The 19,224-nt window shown below is 40.7% G+C and overlaps 1 protein-coding gene across 1 annotated transcript in view; it reads right to left on the bottom strand.

The window, feature by feature from the left end:
• Positions 1-19,224, bottom strand: part of cnpy3 (canopy FGF signaling regulator 3) — a 480,052-nt gene that overhangs the window by 234,211 nt on the left and 226,617 nt on the right. The window lies entirely within an intron of this gene.

The following is a 19,224-nucleotide window of genomic DNA, read 5'->3' as shown; positions in this document are numbered from 1 at the left end:
AGACTTATATTAACACAAATATATCACTCACTTCTGCTTTAATTTATCTTATTTTAAATTAATTGCTTTCACTGTTTTTTTATTGTTTTTATTTATTCTTCTTTTTTATTACCTGCTGTAAAGCACTTTGGTACACAGAAAGAATTGTTGTAAAGGGCTTTATAAATAAAGTACATTTACGTTTACATTTACATTTAGGCTACTTAGTCAAATACACTGTGAAGATGTTTCCATGTGTTTCAAATTCAAACTTCAAATTTTAAATCTTGTTTAATTATCCAGTAGTTGGGGAAAAGTTCTTCATTTGAGGAATAATCAAACATTATCTTTGTTTAAAAATAAGGTGCAAAATATAAATCAATAAATGTACATATACTACATTAAAAAATGTTGTTTAGTTGACCAGTGTAAATTTAATTTAAATCACATTTTGTTCCTGAATGTTCCTGAAACTGCTGGGATCAGAATAATCCTACGATTCTTTTGGATCAAAGTTTTCCCGATCCTACTAAGAAGTTCTGAAAAACACGAACTGAGATTCAGATTAAAACCAAGATTGGATCACATGATCTTCTCTGATCTAAATCCAATCAATTATCCAAAATCCGATCAGATTACCTTTGAACAACTGAGCCCAGGCTACGATCATTAGCATGTTTATGTCATACATACAGTATGCAAATACATCTTATACAATATCTCATGAAGGACTTAACCCCAGAATGGGTCGCTCAGACTTTTAAGCGGAGTACAACTGCTAAGATCAAAACCTTTACAGAAAGTCTGTTTTTTAACTAAAGTAAATTTCTGTAAAGTCAAACATACATTTTATAATTAGGGCCACGGGGCAAGCGCACCGGGCACTGGCCCCTACAGCTATGAAATAGCTGCAAGGACCAGTGCCCGGGGCAAATATGGATTTTTTCTTCCATAATATTTTTATTCTTCATCTTCCGGACAAATTTTGACAAATTATATATCAAAACGTGCGGTTTGATCGGGATCGGTGTGCTATTACTTTTCTCAACAGTTCGCGAACTGCGTAAAATTTTGCATTGAAGTCAATGGGACGGGCGAAAAAAAAAGAGCGAAAAGAACAATCATTGGAGTTTTACAAAAGTCTACTGCTCAGGCATACTTTCACCTAGAGACTCCATTTGAACTTTAAACAGTAGACACAAGTCTTGTGTATTGGCGTATTACTCCACGTTTTGATAGGTCATATAGTTTTTGACCATGATCATTTTTGGAGAAATTATGAGATTATAATGGGTGTGTAGCCTATTGCACGGAATGTTTGTGTCAGAGTGTGTGACATCATCAGTAAGAGTGGGAGAAAGCCCAGAAAAACTCCAGATTTTTTCTCTTTTCACACTCGGCCCGGCCACAATTTACACTCTACACGCATAATTTTTTCAGAAAATTGTAGACAAACTTGTTCTGTCTCTCACCATGTGCTCAAAATATCACAGAGACTTACAGAATTTAAATTATCAGCCTCTAAATGCGGCCACGTCTGTCTCTGCTCCTCATTGACTCCAATACAAAGATTTTCTGAGAGAAGCAGAACGGACCGATGTTTTAAAATTGTCAGCGTCTCCAAAATATTTACTGTAGAAACACCAAATCGTACCAAATTTTTCAGGAAGTCCTTACAGCACCGTTGATCTGTGTTTTGTTCTGATAGGAGTTACCGTTTTTGTCACAGTAAGCCTTTTGCGAGACCAGTACAGAGGCAGAAAATTGGTCTTTTTTTTAAAATTATTATTCATTCAATTTATATGGGAATGGCTAGTGTGACGTCAGGAGTCACTTCCGTGTCCAACTCCTGCTGTGAACGTATACAGCAATGCATGTTCTTCATTGCTGTCCCCCCAAAACACGCACACACACGCACGCACACACACACACACACACACACGCACACACACATTTATAAGTTACATAGAGACGTTATATGAGGTAACGTTTAGCGCTAGCTACTAGCTAACTAACGTTTACTTCCGTGACTGGACCACCGAGATCCACTGGTTCACTGCCTCCTCCGGTAGTATTTTCACATGTATACGGTCGCATTGTTTACGTTGTGTGTTTTAATTAACCTGTAACACACAGTGTGACCGCGGTAAGGCACGGTGACAGAAAGGCTCATTAATGTACAGAGGGACCATAGACTGTATAAAAGAGAGGGACGAGGTTAACTTTACAGCTGTTTCCTTCATCCCCACAGTGACAACCTGCTGCTTCTCTACTGAAAAACTCTGACAAGTCAAACTTTAGGATGTGTTGGACTAATTAATCTGTCTAACCATCTATGACACCTGAAACGGTAAACACAGCTGATCGATCGAAATAAATCACAGAGTGAATTCACTTTCAGTCATTGAAAACAGCTGGTTCTTGAATGTAACTCGGTCAAAGTCAGACGTAACCTCAAGATTTTTTTCTGTTAGGTTATACATGATGTACATGCTGACAAAGTTAGACATATGTGCTCGGAGAAAATCGCTTTGTTACTTTCGTCCCACGTTACGTTCATCTCTCTCTTTTTTTTTTTTTTTACGGTAAAAAAATAAATAAATATATATATATATATATATATATATTTGTGCTATATTGTGCATTGGATTCATATACATGAATATATATGTTTATTTATTCATAAATGAAAGCTCCCGCGGTGTTTTTCACCCGGCTCTGCCTGTTGTTTCTATACTGAATATCCTGCGATTGGACACGGAAGTGATGTTTTAGAATGTGATGACGTAGCCACTAGCCATTCCCATAGCGCCTTTCAATGACCCAAAGACGCTTTCATTCATACCACATCGGTGGTGGTAAACTACGTGTGCGAAAGCGTGGCTGCACAATGTGCGCCAAACGGCCCCTCCGACCACCAGTTGCCGTGGTAACGTCTGATTCTCAGGCCAGAGCTCGTTAAGGTTTATAAACAATCCACCTGGCGCTCGTTAGAATGTTTGTAAACACACACACGATAAATCAGACTGATACAGGTGCAGCAAAACCGGCAAAACCGGCCATAGCTCCCGTGGCCCTCTCAAAATTTCCCAGAGGAAATTTTCTAGTTATTATCATTATTGTTATAATCATGAGTGTGTTGCTCTATTTTCTCCTCCTGACTCACATCGTTTTGTCTTACAATACACCAGTTTGCCAGCTCTGTGGAGATAGAGCAGAGGCTGCGCCGCACTGCTGGGCAGAGAGAAACAGAAGGTCGCCAGAGTCATAACACATCCCTCATCCATCCTCCTTTATATAAATTATATAATTATATAATGATTACATAATAATTATAAATTATAGTGTAAAAGAATGTATGATTTGTTTTATAATTGTAAAACAATTGAAATAACAATTAGTTTTTTCCTTTCTTTTCTTTTCTTCTTTTCTTGTTAAAAAAAGGCTCATCATGTCATTGTTTAAAAAAATGACATGATGAGCCTTGTTTTCTTATACAGTTTACATTAGATGAAGAAAATTTGCAGTAATAAACTTATATATTAATAAATCATACACGATAACCTCCTGTCTGTCTTGGTGTTGATTATTAAGTTTACTCTCCTTGACCAATGTCAGCGTTGTGTGAAACACGTCAGTTTTCCTGCTCGGTGTAGAAAGAGCAGCGGCAGGATGTAACTACTGGGCACGCAGAAGAATGACCCGCATATAAGAACTATACACGATCCCCTGGCGCTCAGCACCTCCAACAAGAAAATCAAATTACAAACCATCTGCCCAGCCAACCTCAGCAACAGAACTCCAGTTATGACTGTGATGGTGTGGACCGCCCTCCTCTTTGATTGGTCCACCCTCTCCCTGTCCCCGCCCCTTTCCCCCGGCCCCGGTTGAATCAGTGTGTAGAGAACAAAGAAGCTGAAGAAAGAGACGACAATGAGGGAGAGGGCCATGAAGACGGAAAAAGGGATTATTGGAAAACCAGGGCTGTACAGAGCTAGTATCCCCACCCATCCCAAGGATGCAACCCAAACCAACGCAATGCTGCTGTTTGTGACGGCAGTGGCCTTCCTCAAACTCAGGTAGAGAACCGGATGCACGACGGCTATGTAGCGCTCCAGGCAGGTGAGTGTGTGAAGCGACATCTGTCCAGGTGGGACGATGTTGGAAACATAAACCCCTACCAACGTCATCAGAGGTGTGTCACTGAAAACGTAGAGGCAGCAGCCCAAAACGCCTATCATCTCCATGACGATGAGGTTGTAGGTGAAGATGTCCATCGGAGCAGGGGCGGCGTTCTGCGTGCGCCATCGCTGCAGCCCCAGGTAGACGATGAAGATGCTGAGAGGGAGGAAGAGGAGGAAGTAGACGCAGACCAGGATGAGGAAGCCCTGAAAGCCGACATCGGTCGCAAAGCAGTCGTAGATGGGATGGGAGGAGGAGTTGGGTGAGGAGGCGGGAGGATGGAGCGAGAGATTCCAGGACGAAGGGAAGTTGGTCAACATATCTGAGTAATGATAAATGAGAAAAAGTCAAAAAGTAAATTATTCACAAACTCAAGACGCTGCACAGCTTTGCTCACTGGGTGACCCGGTGTGTCGGGTTCTACTGTCCAATGACAGGACTTTTAATGCCAACTGTAAGATGTCGACAAGATCGAGTCGACATCTTACAAAATGTCGGACGCAAGTAAAACCCGACATCTGGGTCCTGACCTCAGTTAAAGAGGAACTCTGCTATATATCTGACAGATAAGACTACACAGATATACACAATGTAACATCATAAATGATATATAACGTTATGGTTAGCAAAAACACCAAAAGCGCAATTGGACTTGCATAGTTCCCCTTCTGATGGAGTCACACTGATCAACACAAGATCAACTTCTTGTGATGAATTAATAAAATTGATTAGAGTTTAACACAGGAGACAAACAAACTGACTAAAATTAAAACACATCACGTTAAAATACTAGGTTGAAGTGAAAAGACGGATTTGATTTACATCTTAAAATTTGTTCTTTACAAAAATCGTTCAAAATAAACGTTCAGATCCCGACGGTTTAAAAGTTCAGTACTTCCTGTTCGAGGAAACATTTTAAAAGACAATTACCAACAGAATGATAAAGTGCAATGTCTCTTAGATACAATACATGGATTACTAAACACATAAAAGTTCATCAGGAGCCGCTCACCTCTCCTGGAGCTGTTGAGTCCGATCGTCGTCTTTCCACTGTGAGTCCAAAGTCGTTAAACCAACAGTGTTATCTCCAAACAAACCCACTTGTTTGTGTGTGCGTTTGCGTAGAGTGTGTGTTCCTCTATGTGGCGGAAAGATGACTGGAGGTAATGTAAAGCATTAGTCAAATTAATTTTTCCACAATCCAAATGTACGTCTGAGGACTCATAGACTTGGCGACAGCAGCATCAGGACCTCAGGACCAGCCTTAAATGAGTTTAGTGATTTAAACACCAATTTACCGTCCAACAATGTAAAATCCACCTTAAATTCAAACAATAACACACACGGACACCCCTGATGAAGACAGCGTTGAAACGTGTTGGGTCCTTTTTTATTCATTAAAAATCTCTGCTACACCTCGAGAGTGCCTCGGGAGCTCTTTTTTTGACTGCGCCACCATCCTTCCACAGACAGCCAGTCTTTTCTCAATTTATTTCGATTATTTTTCCCTTGAAGAGCACCTTGAGCCACTCTACATTTTCATACTCTTTTTTTTTTCCTGTGGCCTCTGCAGCACTCACCCTCCCCTCTATTTTTTCGTAATAACACACACAGACTTTGTTATGTGAAGGTTGGATATGAGATTTTAATATAAGTCAAAACAACCACCAACAGTGACAGGTGATAAATGTCTCACAAACACAAACACGAAAATGTAAATTCTCCATTAAAATGAACAGTCAGGATTTAAATGACAATGTCAACAGAAACTGCTGCGTATGCAAATGAGCTGTTGTCATTAAGGACACCTGCTTGCTTGTCACAGCCAACGTGGCCGATGCTTCAACGTGTACTGAGCCACATGTATATGAACAATTTCAGAGCTGAAGTAAAAAAAAAAACACAAAGCAAAGACACAGAAACAGGGCCCACTTTTTCCAAAAGGTTTAATCTGGTTCAAAATGATCCGGATTTTGAAGCCCCTAATATTTCCAATGACCTTCTCTTATTTGGTCTAGCTGTTTAAATAAAGAAAAACAAAAACAAATATACAGTAGGCTATATTCTTGGCCCTATCCTCTTTTCATTGTTCTTCTGTTCGGCCATTTTCTTTATACTTATTCCGAGTTCTTCTTCCCTTTTTTGGTCTCTAACTAGTCCTTCATACTTTGTGCTATTTCAACAATTCATACATCAAATCGTGCAGCTTTTTCTGGACATTAACGGAATGACTTTTCTCTTTTCAAATATTCATACTTTTTGCAATATTCAACTATTTCTGATTTTTTTTGGCCCATAGAGAATGCATTGGAACAGTCTTGAAACTCTTCAAATCTTCTTACTTCTTTCAGCCTCTAAAGCTTCAGCATACTTTCTGCTACAGACTTCATTCAAATTCTGAGTTGTAGACAAACTTCTAAAGTATTCAACCTGTGTACAACTTTTTCATAGCTTGTACCGTTTTTGAGATAAATCCTTTAAAAGCACATGAGGATTTCTGACAAATTTCACACGTTTCAATGAGTGTGTATGGGGTTGGGTCAGAGTGGGTGACATCATCGTAGAGTGCAGGAGATCCAAAAAAGCGACTGGAACTTTTCTTCTGAAACTGCCAGCAAAGCTACAAATGACACTCTACACTCATGATTTTGGAAACAGTTTGTAGCCACACTTGTCTTCTGTCTCACAATGCCATCAAAAATGCACAGAGAATCAGAGAATAATTTAAAATATTAGTTATATTTTTCTTGTGTTCAGACAATTGAAATCAAGAGTGATGTTACCTGCTTGACAGTTTCGACTGTGACTCCAGACTCCAGTCTTCCTCAGAAGCGTCATCGGATGACACGTCGGATGATGCTTCTGAGGAAGACTGGAGTCACAGTCGAAACTGTCAAGCAGGTAACATCACTCTTGATTTCAATTGTCTGAACACAAGAAAAATATAACTAATATATTTGAGAAGACAAAATGAACATAATTAATCTAATAATTTAAAATATTTTTTAAATGCAGCCTGGGTGCTCTCTCTCTGCCATTTACCCCAATGCATTTTTTTTTCACAGCATAGTAGAAGGAGCTCAACTTTGTAATTCACTGGAATGGGCACTATACTTTGTTTGATTTCATCAAAAAATAGTCACAAGTCACAACAAAGTCCTCTACTTACTTGTTGTGGCTCATTTCTACTCTTTTCTCTATTTTTTATAGCCTCGTAAACCAGCCTCTCGCGGAAGTGCATTTCATTTCATTCCGAGGGAGAGTCTGGCCTCATCCCCATTCTAAGCGTTTGGACTGAAACCCTCAGAAGGCCGAGCCAATCAGCGTCGCCCGCTGTGAATGACACAGCACGTTGATTGGCCGACTGGTGCAAAGCCCCGTCACTACACCAACTTGCTGATTGGCTGAATGGGGTTGTCTGTCAACGCTACTACCAAAGATATTAAACCGCCTTTGCTACTACTCCCAACCAGCTCCCGCCCACCCCAAACGCTTGCAGGGGGGATGAGGCCAGACTCTCCCGAGAAATGAAATGAAATGCATTTCCGCGAGAGGCTGGTTTACGAGGCTATCTTTTTTAAGCATCATTGAAAAATCTCACATTCATCAAAGTCTCAACCTCTTTTCTTCACAGCTCTGTCTGTAGTCCAGTGGGTAAGGTGGCCACTTGCCAACCCCAAGATCACTGGTTTGAATCCAAGCTGGGCAATCTTGTTGTTATGTTGAATTCTGCTCTCCTCCACCACCTTTAATTCGTTACAGGTGTTCGTTAAGAGACTCATTAATTGCTAGTGCCACCGTTTGCAGCACATCATCACATTACAATCAATGACAACATGCTTATGTGTGTGCTCTCTGTGGCGAAGCAGCAGAGTAAAGGTTTAGTGATCATGAGGTCATGGGTTTGATTCCTGCCTCAGTCATGTCACATCATTGCTTGACTTTTCATTCCAACTATTCAGCTGTCATTGGACAGTCCTTGATTCCTCATAGTATAAAGCTCGTTGTAACTCAGGTCCTCTGTGGCCATATGGTTACACTAACCATATGGCCACAGATCAGGTTACCAGTCCTGAAGTCGTGGGTTCAATTCCTGCCTTGGACATGTTTGTGTGTCATTCCGCATGTCTAAGTCAACTTATTCAGCATGGTTCAGCAATGGCTTTCAGCATTCACACGTATTTCCTTCAGGAAATACCGATTCTAGTTGTATGTTACCACTTTGGTCAATTATAGCCAGGCACAACCTTTCTTTTCGCTGTTATGCAGACGACTTACAAATCTATCTGCCAGTCAAGATAAATAGTTACAGTGCACAATGTTGTTTGTTTGATTGTGTTGCTGATATTAAGCAGTGGTTGGCCCAAATTTTTTCTTCGTTAAATGATGAAAAAACTGAATGTCTTGTGTTTGGGGATACTGTGACGGATGGCTTTGGCACTTTGTCTTCAAAGCTCAGTTCAACCGTTAGAAATCTGGGCGTGACCTTCGACAGTCATCTGAATGAATGAATGTGTTTATTTCAATCACAGCATCAAAATTTCTACAAAACAAACAAAAAACAAATTCAAGGTAGTAACAAGTACTATATAGCTGGTCGAAAAGGGTTGTGGCTGAAGCAAAGCTTATAGCTGCCGCACTTTGTTTGTGTAAATTTAATTTAAATCACATTTTGTTCCTGAAACTGCTGGGATAAGAATAATCCTACGATTTTGTTTGGATTAAAGTTTTCCCGATACTAAGAAGTTCTGAAAAACACAAATTGAGGGTTTGATTCAGATTAAAACCAAGATTGGATCAAATGATCTAATCTGATCTCAAATTTAGTTTTGACACAATTTTGAAGATTTGAATCCAATCAATTATCCAAAATCCGATCAGATTACCTTTGAACAACTGAGCCTAGGCTACCATCATTAGCATGTTTATGTCATACATACAGTGCATATGCAAATACATCTTATACAATATCTCATGAAGGACTTAACCCCAGAATGGGTCGCTCAGACTTTTGTAGTCCGAGTACAACAAACTACTTTACTTCAAAATCTTTACAGAAAGTCTGTTTTTTAACTAAAGTAAATTTCCACATCTGTTGACTGTAAAGACAAAGATACATTTTTATAATCATTATTATTGTAATCATGAGTGTGTTGCTCTATTTTCTCCTCCTGACTCACCGCGTTTTGTCTTACAACACACCAGTTTCCCAGCTCGGTGGAGATAGAGCAGAGGCTGCGCCGCACTGCTGGGCAGAGAGAAACAGAAGGTCGCCAGAGTCATAACACATCCCTCATCCTCCCCCCCAACTCCTAAAGCGTGGAAAACACTGACTACTGTATTTCCTGTCAACTGAAACAGCAGCACTCCCAGAATGGCCATAATGGTATAGAACGCCCTCAGCTTTGACTGGTCAACCCGCCGTCTGCCCACCCCCTCTCCTGCTGGCCCTGAACGCCTCAGGACACGCAGGATGGAGATACTGCAGAAAGAGATGATGGTTATGTTTGAGAGTAAGAAAGTACAGGAGAGAATGGAGATGACGATGCTGTTGGACTGGTACAAGACGCCGGTCCCTGCAATGCTGAGCAGCCAAACACAGACTAAGGCCACGTTTCTGACCCGGATACCGACGGTGTTCCTCAGGCCGAGGTAGGTGACGGGATGGACGACGGCCAGGTAGCGCTCCACACAGGTCAGGACGTGGAGCATCATCTGTCCCGACATGTGAAGAGAGAAGATGAACATACAGATCCACAAGGAGACGTCTGAGAGACCGGCGCGGAGGGCACAGCAGAAGAGGACGGACCCGAAGCCGTTGAGCAGCTCCAGGGCGACCATGTGGAAGGTGAAGAAGTCAGAGTGGCTCGTCGTGGTCGCACCGGAGCGGTGGCGTCGGACGCCGTGGTAGAGGACGAAGACGCAGAGAGGGAGGAATAAGAGGATGATGACGATGGTGATGAGGGTATAGCCGATCAAACCCATCGGTGAGAGGAGACAGTTGCGCAGTTGAGAATAGATGAGAGAGGGAGAGGAGGGAGGAGAGGTAAGGGAAGAGTTAGAGGAGGAGGAGGAGGAGGAGGAGGAAGACGATGAAGAGTTGGACGACATCACTGTTGGAAAAGGAGAGAAATAAAGATCAACAAGTGGAAAACGCAGCTCACAAGGCTGAAAATAACCTGACTGTCATCTTTGTGGGTGACATCAGCACAAATAAATACATAATAATATATAATATGTAATATAAAAATCACATTTTAATTACAAAAATTCAATAATTTTACAGTATTAATGTCTGTGTGAACTTTCAATTAATTAAATTGATAAATAAAGTTGATTTATTGAAGTAGAAATAAACCAATGTGAACACACAGAAAGATCAATTTTCATTAAGAAAATGTACCTGAGGAAGACCTATGTGAGGTCGAAACGTCGGTCCTTTTTTTTATAAATTATATATATATTTTCTACATCAAGGCTACGAGTTGAGCGACTGCTTTTTTCATCCTTCACATTAAGAAAATGTAAGCATGTAATTGTTCATAATTGTTCATTGTGTTCAGTTCATGTATAATAAAGTTGCATTTACATAAGGAAAACATATTTGTTCATTACTAAAATATTCCAAAATGTTCCTTTATGACACAGTTTGAATGAATACATTTGTGATTATACATGATTGACTATGAACATGTATTAAATTATTCGTGATTATCACAATTGATTGACTTCCCTAATACAAAATACAGAAAAATATGTTTTCATTGCTAGAATGTATTTCTATTATGTCAAAAAAGCAGTTTTCAATCGTTACAATGCTTTTTGAAAATATTTTTGGAAATGTTCTTTTCCTCTTTTGTGATGAATAGAAATAAATCAACAGAAAAACACAGAACTTTCATTTTTATCACTTTTGTTATTAGAATGTATTTAACTTTTATTAATAATTTATATATATAACTGTTTATTCATTCATTTCTACTACTTAAATATTTTTTTGTAACATCAGCCAACAAGCTAGACTTTTTAATCCATAAAGATGATATTAGCTACAATTTAAAATTTAATGTTTGTTTCTACAACTGTATTTCTTTAACATGACTTTCAATAAAACTTTTTTTTTTTTTAAAAGGACCATATTTGAGGAATTCAATATTTTAAATGTTTTCGTCTTAATCATCAAATCAAAAATATGATACATACTTCTGCCGTGTAGTTTCTGATCGTCAATTCCTTTGTGTGTCTGGATTGTGAGTCTTCCACATCATCCTTTTAAGATACATGTTGACAATAATCTTTTTTTTGCATCTTATATAAGCAGTGGACGCGGCTCATTGACTAGAATGTAAAGTCAACGAGCCACGTCCACCGCTTTATATTTGCATCTTCACACTCACACTCTTGTCAACTTAGCGACATGAGCTCCACGGTCTTGCTCAACCTGAGAACAACGCACAGACTGCTGCACCAACAAATACAACTGAGAATGATTTGATTTATTTAATCTTTGAAAGCCATACAAGTAAAATTACACTATATATCAGGACACTTACATGTATTGTAAAAATCCTTGTGCTTATATGTCATACCTGTCCACACATGCAACTAAACACGATATACAAATGAAATCTGAAGCATTTTTCTATACAGTTCCTCAAAAATCTACCACTGCCGTTACAATTCATTAAAATACGTTGCTGAAATTCTTCGTATAATTGTGGAGACGAATTCACACTGTCGATTCTTCTTGACTCCATCCGAGTGCATTCAAATGAGCTGTAACTCAAAACCGGTGCTTATTCAAATCATTTGGTGTCATTAAGACCAGAGCACCTGTCAGTCTTTATGCCTCATTTGTTAGTTTAATATCCAACCACTCTGTATACAAAACATTCGTCTTGTCTCAAATGGTTAAATTTGGGTAAAAATGATCCTTAATATTTCTAGTTTTCTGTTGTTTTCAGGCTGCTCTGGGTTACATCAGTGATTGTTTTGCTAACACAGTTTATCATTTAATAAATTGTCCCTGAAGTTTACAAGGCTGTGTTTCCGATAGGTAAGATATTTTAGAAAAATTTTGTTTCTTATTCTGTTATCTGGTGTCAGGAGCTGTGATGTAGAAGAAGACATTGTTTATGTCGATGTTTGGCTAGTTTGACGTTGTGTTGTTAAAGAACCAAAAACATCTAATGTCAATGATTTTGCAAAATATAAAATTCTGATAAAACCCAATGTCTTCTAAATGTCACAATTTCAATTAATCAATATTGGATTTGAGCACCAACCAACCAACCAATCAACCACATCCACCTCCAACCAAAATCTGTTGTTAAGAATCCAACATTTCATTGTCTATTGTACCATAATTGGTACCAACATTTGTACCAGAATTGATACTTTTCTTACATTTGTACCAATTCTGATGAATTGAATTGGAGGCTATTTTGGGAGTTGATGGCAAATCATGTTTCTGGATGAGGAGCTCCTTGTTTAATCGTCATTATGTCACAGTCCAAGCTGTGAGTTTCCAATTTTTCTGAGCTGCCGTCTCTACCAGGTCAGATTTGTTTAAATATTCAATGTTTTACTGATTGTCCTTATGTTTACCCAGAAATAAAAAGAGGACAACTAGGGGTGAAAGAGAATCAACAGGACCACAAACGTTTTTTAGAACTTGTAGAAATGACTACATTCATCAAGATCAGGTCTAGTGTAGGATGCTCTACTCTGACGCTGGTCCTGGGTCAGTGCTGTTCTTACAACACTTGAGTTTTCCCGCTCTGTGCAGAAACAGCAGAGGCAGAACCAGACTGCTGGGCAGACAGAACCAGACCCCCGACAGCAGAACCCCACACCTGATGTGCTCACTCACTGCCGGCGAGGAGTAAACCACGAGAACCATCAGATGTCCCCCGAGCCTGAACAACAGAGTTGCCATGATGGCGACGATGGTGTAAAATGCCCTTATCTTTGATCGGACCAGCCGTTCCCGGTCGTTGCCCCCGTCGCCCGGCCCCGGACGAATCAGACTGCGGAGGACGGAGAGGCTGCAGAACGAGACGACGACGATGGAGAAAACATTGAGTAAGACATCAAGGACCATGGTGAAACTGACCAATGTGGTCAGAACGAACGACCCGAGGAAAAGCAGCCAAGTGCACCCAATGGCGATGTTCCTGATCCTGACTCCGCCCCTGTTCCTCAGGCCCATGTACGTGATTGGATGAACGACGGCCAGGTAGCGCTCCACGCAGGTGAGGATGTGGAAAAACACCTGTCCCTTCGAGGTGACGGAGAAGAAGGTCATACCCACCGACACCAGCAACCTCACATACACAAAGACGCCAAGACAGTAGAGGAAACATCCCGAGATGGCGATCATCTCCATGGCGACCACGTGGTAGGTGAAAACGTCGGAGTGGCTCGTCGTCGCGGCGGCCCGAGAGGCCGAGTGCCGTTTCCTCCACCGCTGGAGCCCGAGGCCGAGGACGAGGAGGCAGAGAGGGAGGAGGAGGAGGATGTTGCTGACAGAGAAGCTGGTGAAGATTAAGAAGGTCGATCTGAAGTTAGAGCAGAGACCCGAGGAAGGACGGAGGAGCGAGGAATTAGAGGAGAGGTGAGGGAGGGAGGCGTTGGCAGAGGACAAGTTGGCAAACATGGCTGAAGGAAGAAGGAGAAAGAAGAGAGAGAACCAGGATAAAGTGACACGAGACGCATGAAAACGTTAGAACCTCAGAAATACATTCAGTCCTAAACAGTTAAAGGGATAGTCCAGAATTGAAATTGCACTCATTATCTACTCACCCTCATGTAGACTAAGGTGCTGGGAGAAGTTTCAGAGTCCTCCGTGGCTTCTCTGAGTTACAGGGGGTCTCGGCGTAGCAGTGCATGTCCATATAACGGTTGCAAATGGATACCAACTGTCTTCGTAACAAAAAGACACACCAAAAAACATCCAAATACCTCCATGCTGCTCGTATGTAATGTCCGTCTTGTATTTCAAGCTTGTTTTGTAGCGGAAGCTTCTCGAAGCTCCTCTTCCCGGTTCGTCGTATTTGGACGAACTGGGAAGAGGACAGACCCTGGTTCGTCCAAATTTGACGAACCGGGAAGAGGAGCTTCCGCTACAAACAAGCTTGAAATATAGACTTATTTAATTTTTCTCTGAACAATTTTGCATTTCGGGGCTTCAATACAAGATGGACATTACATACGAGCAGCATGGAGGTATTTGGATGTTTTTTGGTGTGTCTTTTTGTTACGAAGACAGTTGGTATCCATTTGCAACCGTTATATGGACATGCACTGCTACGCCGAGACCCCCTGTAACTCAGAGAAGCTACGGAGGACTCTGAAACTTCTCCCAGCCCTTAGTCCACATGAGGGTGAGTAGATAATGAGTGAAATTTCAATTTTGGGTGAACTATCCCTTGAAGAACATGAACATGGCTAAAAACTAAACTAAACGTCTCAGTGGTGATGAAGTGTAAGATTAAGATTTAATTAACCAAATCAAAGACACAACAAAGATCAAAGTAACTTTAAAACAGACTCTCACCTTTTCCAGCTGCGCTTCTTTCCGTCTCAGGACTCGACTGCTGAGCTCCGACCACTGACTCCAGATAAAGGCTCTAATGATGACGCATTCTAGGGTGTCTGCGAATTTTGTTCGTTTGTTTTAATTGTGTTTTTGCGTGCATGAGGAAGGACGGCAGTCGGTGTGTGGGCTTTCTGTTTGCATGTCACAAAAATACTCAAGGTATCTTATTAATGCACCGATATCGTTTACCTTAAGTCCCGGTAGGCAAATGTCCTCCGGGTTCAGGTTCTGCTTCCATGACTCGGATACAGAAACGTCCGCATGATTCATGTTACTAATGATGGGAAATGTAAATTTGCAATGCAAGGATCACTGGATCATCTGTTTGTTTATTGGAAACGCAGAGACAAACAGAAACTGTTAACACAAGGCAATGTACTGAACCTGCTTTTATTGGAGCTACAGGTTCAAACCACAAGGTCCAGAAACACGACACTATAACAACAAGCTGGTAAATCATGAAACAAGAGAAAAGAACAAACACTTTTTTTTTGTTTTCCTTTAAATAAAATCACACGAAACCATATAAATAATAATAATAAAACACAACAATAAAACAAGTTTATGAATGAATAATATAAACAATGAAATAAATGACGAGTACTGCCCTGATTCAGAGGTTTAAATATTTAACATATACATCATTTAACTGTAATAATAAAACTTCGAAGACTTCTAAATTTCAACCATGATAAATCACACAAGCCCTTAAAGCGATATTCCGGTGTAAGTTTAACCCATGGTCTAACCGAGACCAAGTCGAACCCCCCCTTCAGAGATCAAGTATACCGACAGAGGCTGGAAGAGAGTGGGTGAGTTCTGTTTTCATCTTAAATCTTCATCGTAAATACAAACTAAGCAAAACTAGCAGGTGTCTGATGCCTCGTATTATGGGCCGGGACTCTATTTGTACTGTTGCTGAAGTTTGGTGCTGTTTTGAGCATTATTTGTGGCTACGAGTGGCTTTTCTGAGGGCGGTCGGCTTGTGGCTCCATAGACAGCTGTATTTTGCAATCTGGCTGTCTGTGCTGAAGTCGCTACAACTAGAGAGAAGTTTGTGGTCGGCAAACTTGATAATCTGAATTATTATTATTTTTTAAATAAATTTTCCCACTTTTTCCAGATTTTTGTAAAAAAAAAAAATCGAAGAAATTTTTAACAGTTTCTTCTAGAATTTTTAAAAACTTTTTTGGAGAAATTGTACCAGGTTTTTCCAGAAATGTCTCTACAACATTTCCAAAAATTCATAATTCCTATAAAAAAAACCTAATGTTCTTCAGTCTCAGAACAAATATTTGTGTATTTCTGGTGTTTGCCTTTGTCCAATGGGGGTCCGTGGTTTTAATTTGTGTCAATTTAGGGGTCCTTGATGTAAAAAAAAAAGTCTGAGAACCACTGCGTTAGACCATACGCCAGATTATCACTTAAAAACTAAGACTTTTTTTCTTTTTGACGTGGATTTTAGCGATGTTTAAGGGCGTTAGCAGCCAAGTCACCACCTGTACAGACTGAGGCTGGACCCAGATCAGAGATGACCTTCTAACTTCTCCTCTAGTGCCACCAACAACTCAACTAGAGTGTCGTGCAAATTTGAAACACCCCAGTTTTCCTCTTCGGTGTAAGTAGAGCAGAGGCAAGACCAGACTGCTGGGCAAAGTGAACCAGAACATTAACTTGGGCAGCACACAGGACGTCACTCCTCTCGTCAGCAAGTTCCGGAACACGATCAGGCAAAGTATCATCCCGAAAAACCTGAACACCAGCGCTGCCGTGATGGCCGCGATGGTGTGAAACGCCCTCTGCTTTGATTGGTCGACTCTGTGGCCGCTCCCCTCCCCCGGCCCCGGATGGGTGAGGGCGCGGAGGACGGAGACGCTGCAGACGGAGCTGACCAGCAAACAGACGATGTAGATGGCGAAGAATGGCGCTGTGGGGAAAGAAGGGAGGTACAGGTACGTGAACCCCAACCACCCAAAACACACCAACCAAACGCACCCAATGCTGACATTCCTGAGCCTGACTCCGCCCGGCCGCCTCAGGCTCAGGTAGGTGACGGGATGAACAACGGCCAGGTAGCGCTCCACACAGGTCAGGCAATGAAAGAGACTCTGACCAGGTAAGATGCCGGAGAAAATATACCGCCCGGATATCGTCATCGTGTAATCGGTCAGAAAGGCACCGAAGCAGTAGCAGACGCATCCGATCAGGCCGATGAGCTCCAGCGCCACCATGTGGTAGGTGACGACGTCGGCGTGGCTCGTTTGTGAAGCGGATTGTTGATGGCGCCTCCATCTTTGATATCCTGTGTAGAGGACGATGACAAAGAGAGGGAGGAAGAGGACGTAGACGGCAGCGTAGGCAAAGAACACCTCAGAGCCCGTCACAGAGAACAAGCACAGATGTTCAGACAAGTTGGCCGACATGTTGCTGAGGAATGAAAGGGGAAAAAAGCAAAGGAGAGAAAATTACAAAAGAGAAAGTTCTGTATGAGGGTTTTGGTGGAATTTGGGTTTAATGGACAATCCTCTAGGACTCGTCACAGAACAACAATCCAGAACGATTGCACTGAGAATTGAGACAGGACAGGTTTGTAGATGGAAGGTGATCTGACCAAGGAGGACTCTACAACTCTTAGATAAATGGATCTCGTAGTCAGATGCGCTTTTCATGTTCGGATGCCAATGTTGGAACAATCAGAACCCATGTCGGACTTGTGACTTGCACCAAAGGACATCTCCTCGATATTTAGACTAACCACCTCTGAACCTTCTCTCTGTGTTTACTTTTCTCACCCAGAACATCGGTAACCACTGAGTGTAGGTAGTTAAGCCAAGTTGTTAGGGTGACTCAACATATTCCCTTAATCCTGACCCTGAACAGACCCGAACTTTCCACAAAAACTCTCGACTTATTTTGTATCTGAGTGTGATGTCGCCCTCAAATGTGACATCCATGGCAAAGACTGGGAACATCATATAGATCTCATCTCATTAACTTTTTGAAAGTTTTCATGAGTTGGGGACTGAACCTACGCAGAATCGTAGCATCTTCCATCCTTTCTTTTCTTTTCTTTCTTTTTGCTTTATTTGTTCGAGAGGGACCGTGTACATTAATGAAAATTTTAAAAAGATAAAATGTAAATGCACCCAATTATAGCCAAAAGGCTAATTTCCGTTGGCAGTCGCCCTGCCAGAAGGAGCATGGCAATGAGACCTATAATAAAGGTAAGACAAATATATGCACAATATTTACAACAGCAACATTACACTTTGACCCCCACCCCTCCCACCCATACACACACATGCACAAATACCCTCCAATCCACAACCAGTACTCCCTTTACCCCACTGCAACACAGCAATATATACATCCCCCATCCAGACAGAGACGTCAAATCAGAAACGACTTAAAGGAAAATATTTATTTTATTTTATTAATTTTTTTTATTTTATTTTTTTTAAATAGTTTATTAATACAGGACAGTGTACAATACCATTAATCACTTTTAAAATAGAGAAGAGATGGTTGTACCAGATTTAGCCACTAGGGCTAATTTCCATCTGTAGTCCCAACATAAAACTCACAAAAAACTCACAATAAAATACAGATCACATTTATGGCAACATATTTACATATATACTGTATGATTGGCTGACAATCACAAAAACACCAGCTAACTTCAGTAGAGGTTTCAACCGATAAAAGCTGAAATGACTTCCTGGTCCATGTAGGAATCAAAAGATTTCCTCAGATCCAAACCTCAGCCTTACACACTGTTTGTTTATATTGAAAGTTACTGAGTGGATTAAAGGAAGTTTTTAAGACTTTTTTTTTCTTTTTAAGAAAAAATTTCCTGGCTTAAACAGTGACATTAGATTTACACGAAGATTAGTATTCGTAGTAGATATGTTAACTCACAAAAACAAAAGGTTTGTATATTGCTTTCTCTACAAAAACTCAAAGTAAATAAGACCAAACTCACGTGGAGAACTTTTGGGGGGTTTTCTTTCACTGGCTCCCACACACAGTCTTGCTGCTGCACTGGTGTCCGACCATACGGAGACTAATGTATATGATGGATGTGTGTTTGTGTAAATGCATTAAACATGTCGGCTCTTTGCATGCCGCAAAACCAGTGGGCCCTTCTTTAGTTTTCCCCCGTCCTGTAGGAAAATCTGATTTTCAGGCACAAAGTCAATCTGAGACTCATTTGAATATGTATGAGTTGTGACAGCAAATCTGTGAGTCTTGTGTATTTTTGTATTAAAAAAAGGAAGAAATTACTTGTTGTTCCCAATTTTGGCCACTAGAGTGCAGCAGTCCTCTCTGAAGTCATGCCACTAAGTCTAGTTTTCTCACTGAATGAAGTTGGTGTCATTTGATCCACTACAATTTGATGTTCATTTAAATAAAACTGACAAAGAAAATATCTTCTATATCATTAAGTGTCTTTACTTTAAAAT

The sequence above is a fragment of the Trachurus trachurus genome (assembly GCF_905171665.1).
Source record: "Trachurus trachurus genome assembly, chromosome: 18".
In the NCBI taxonomy this organism is placed as follows: Eukaryota; Metazoa; Chordata; class Actinopteri; order Carangiformes; family Carangidae; genus Trachurus; species Trachurus trachurus.
This window is presented reverse-complemented; position numbering and strand designations above follow the sequence as displayed.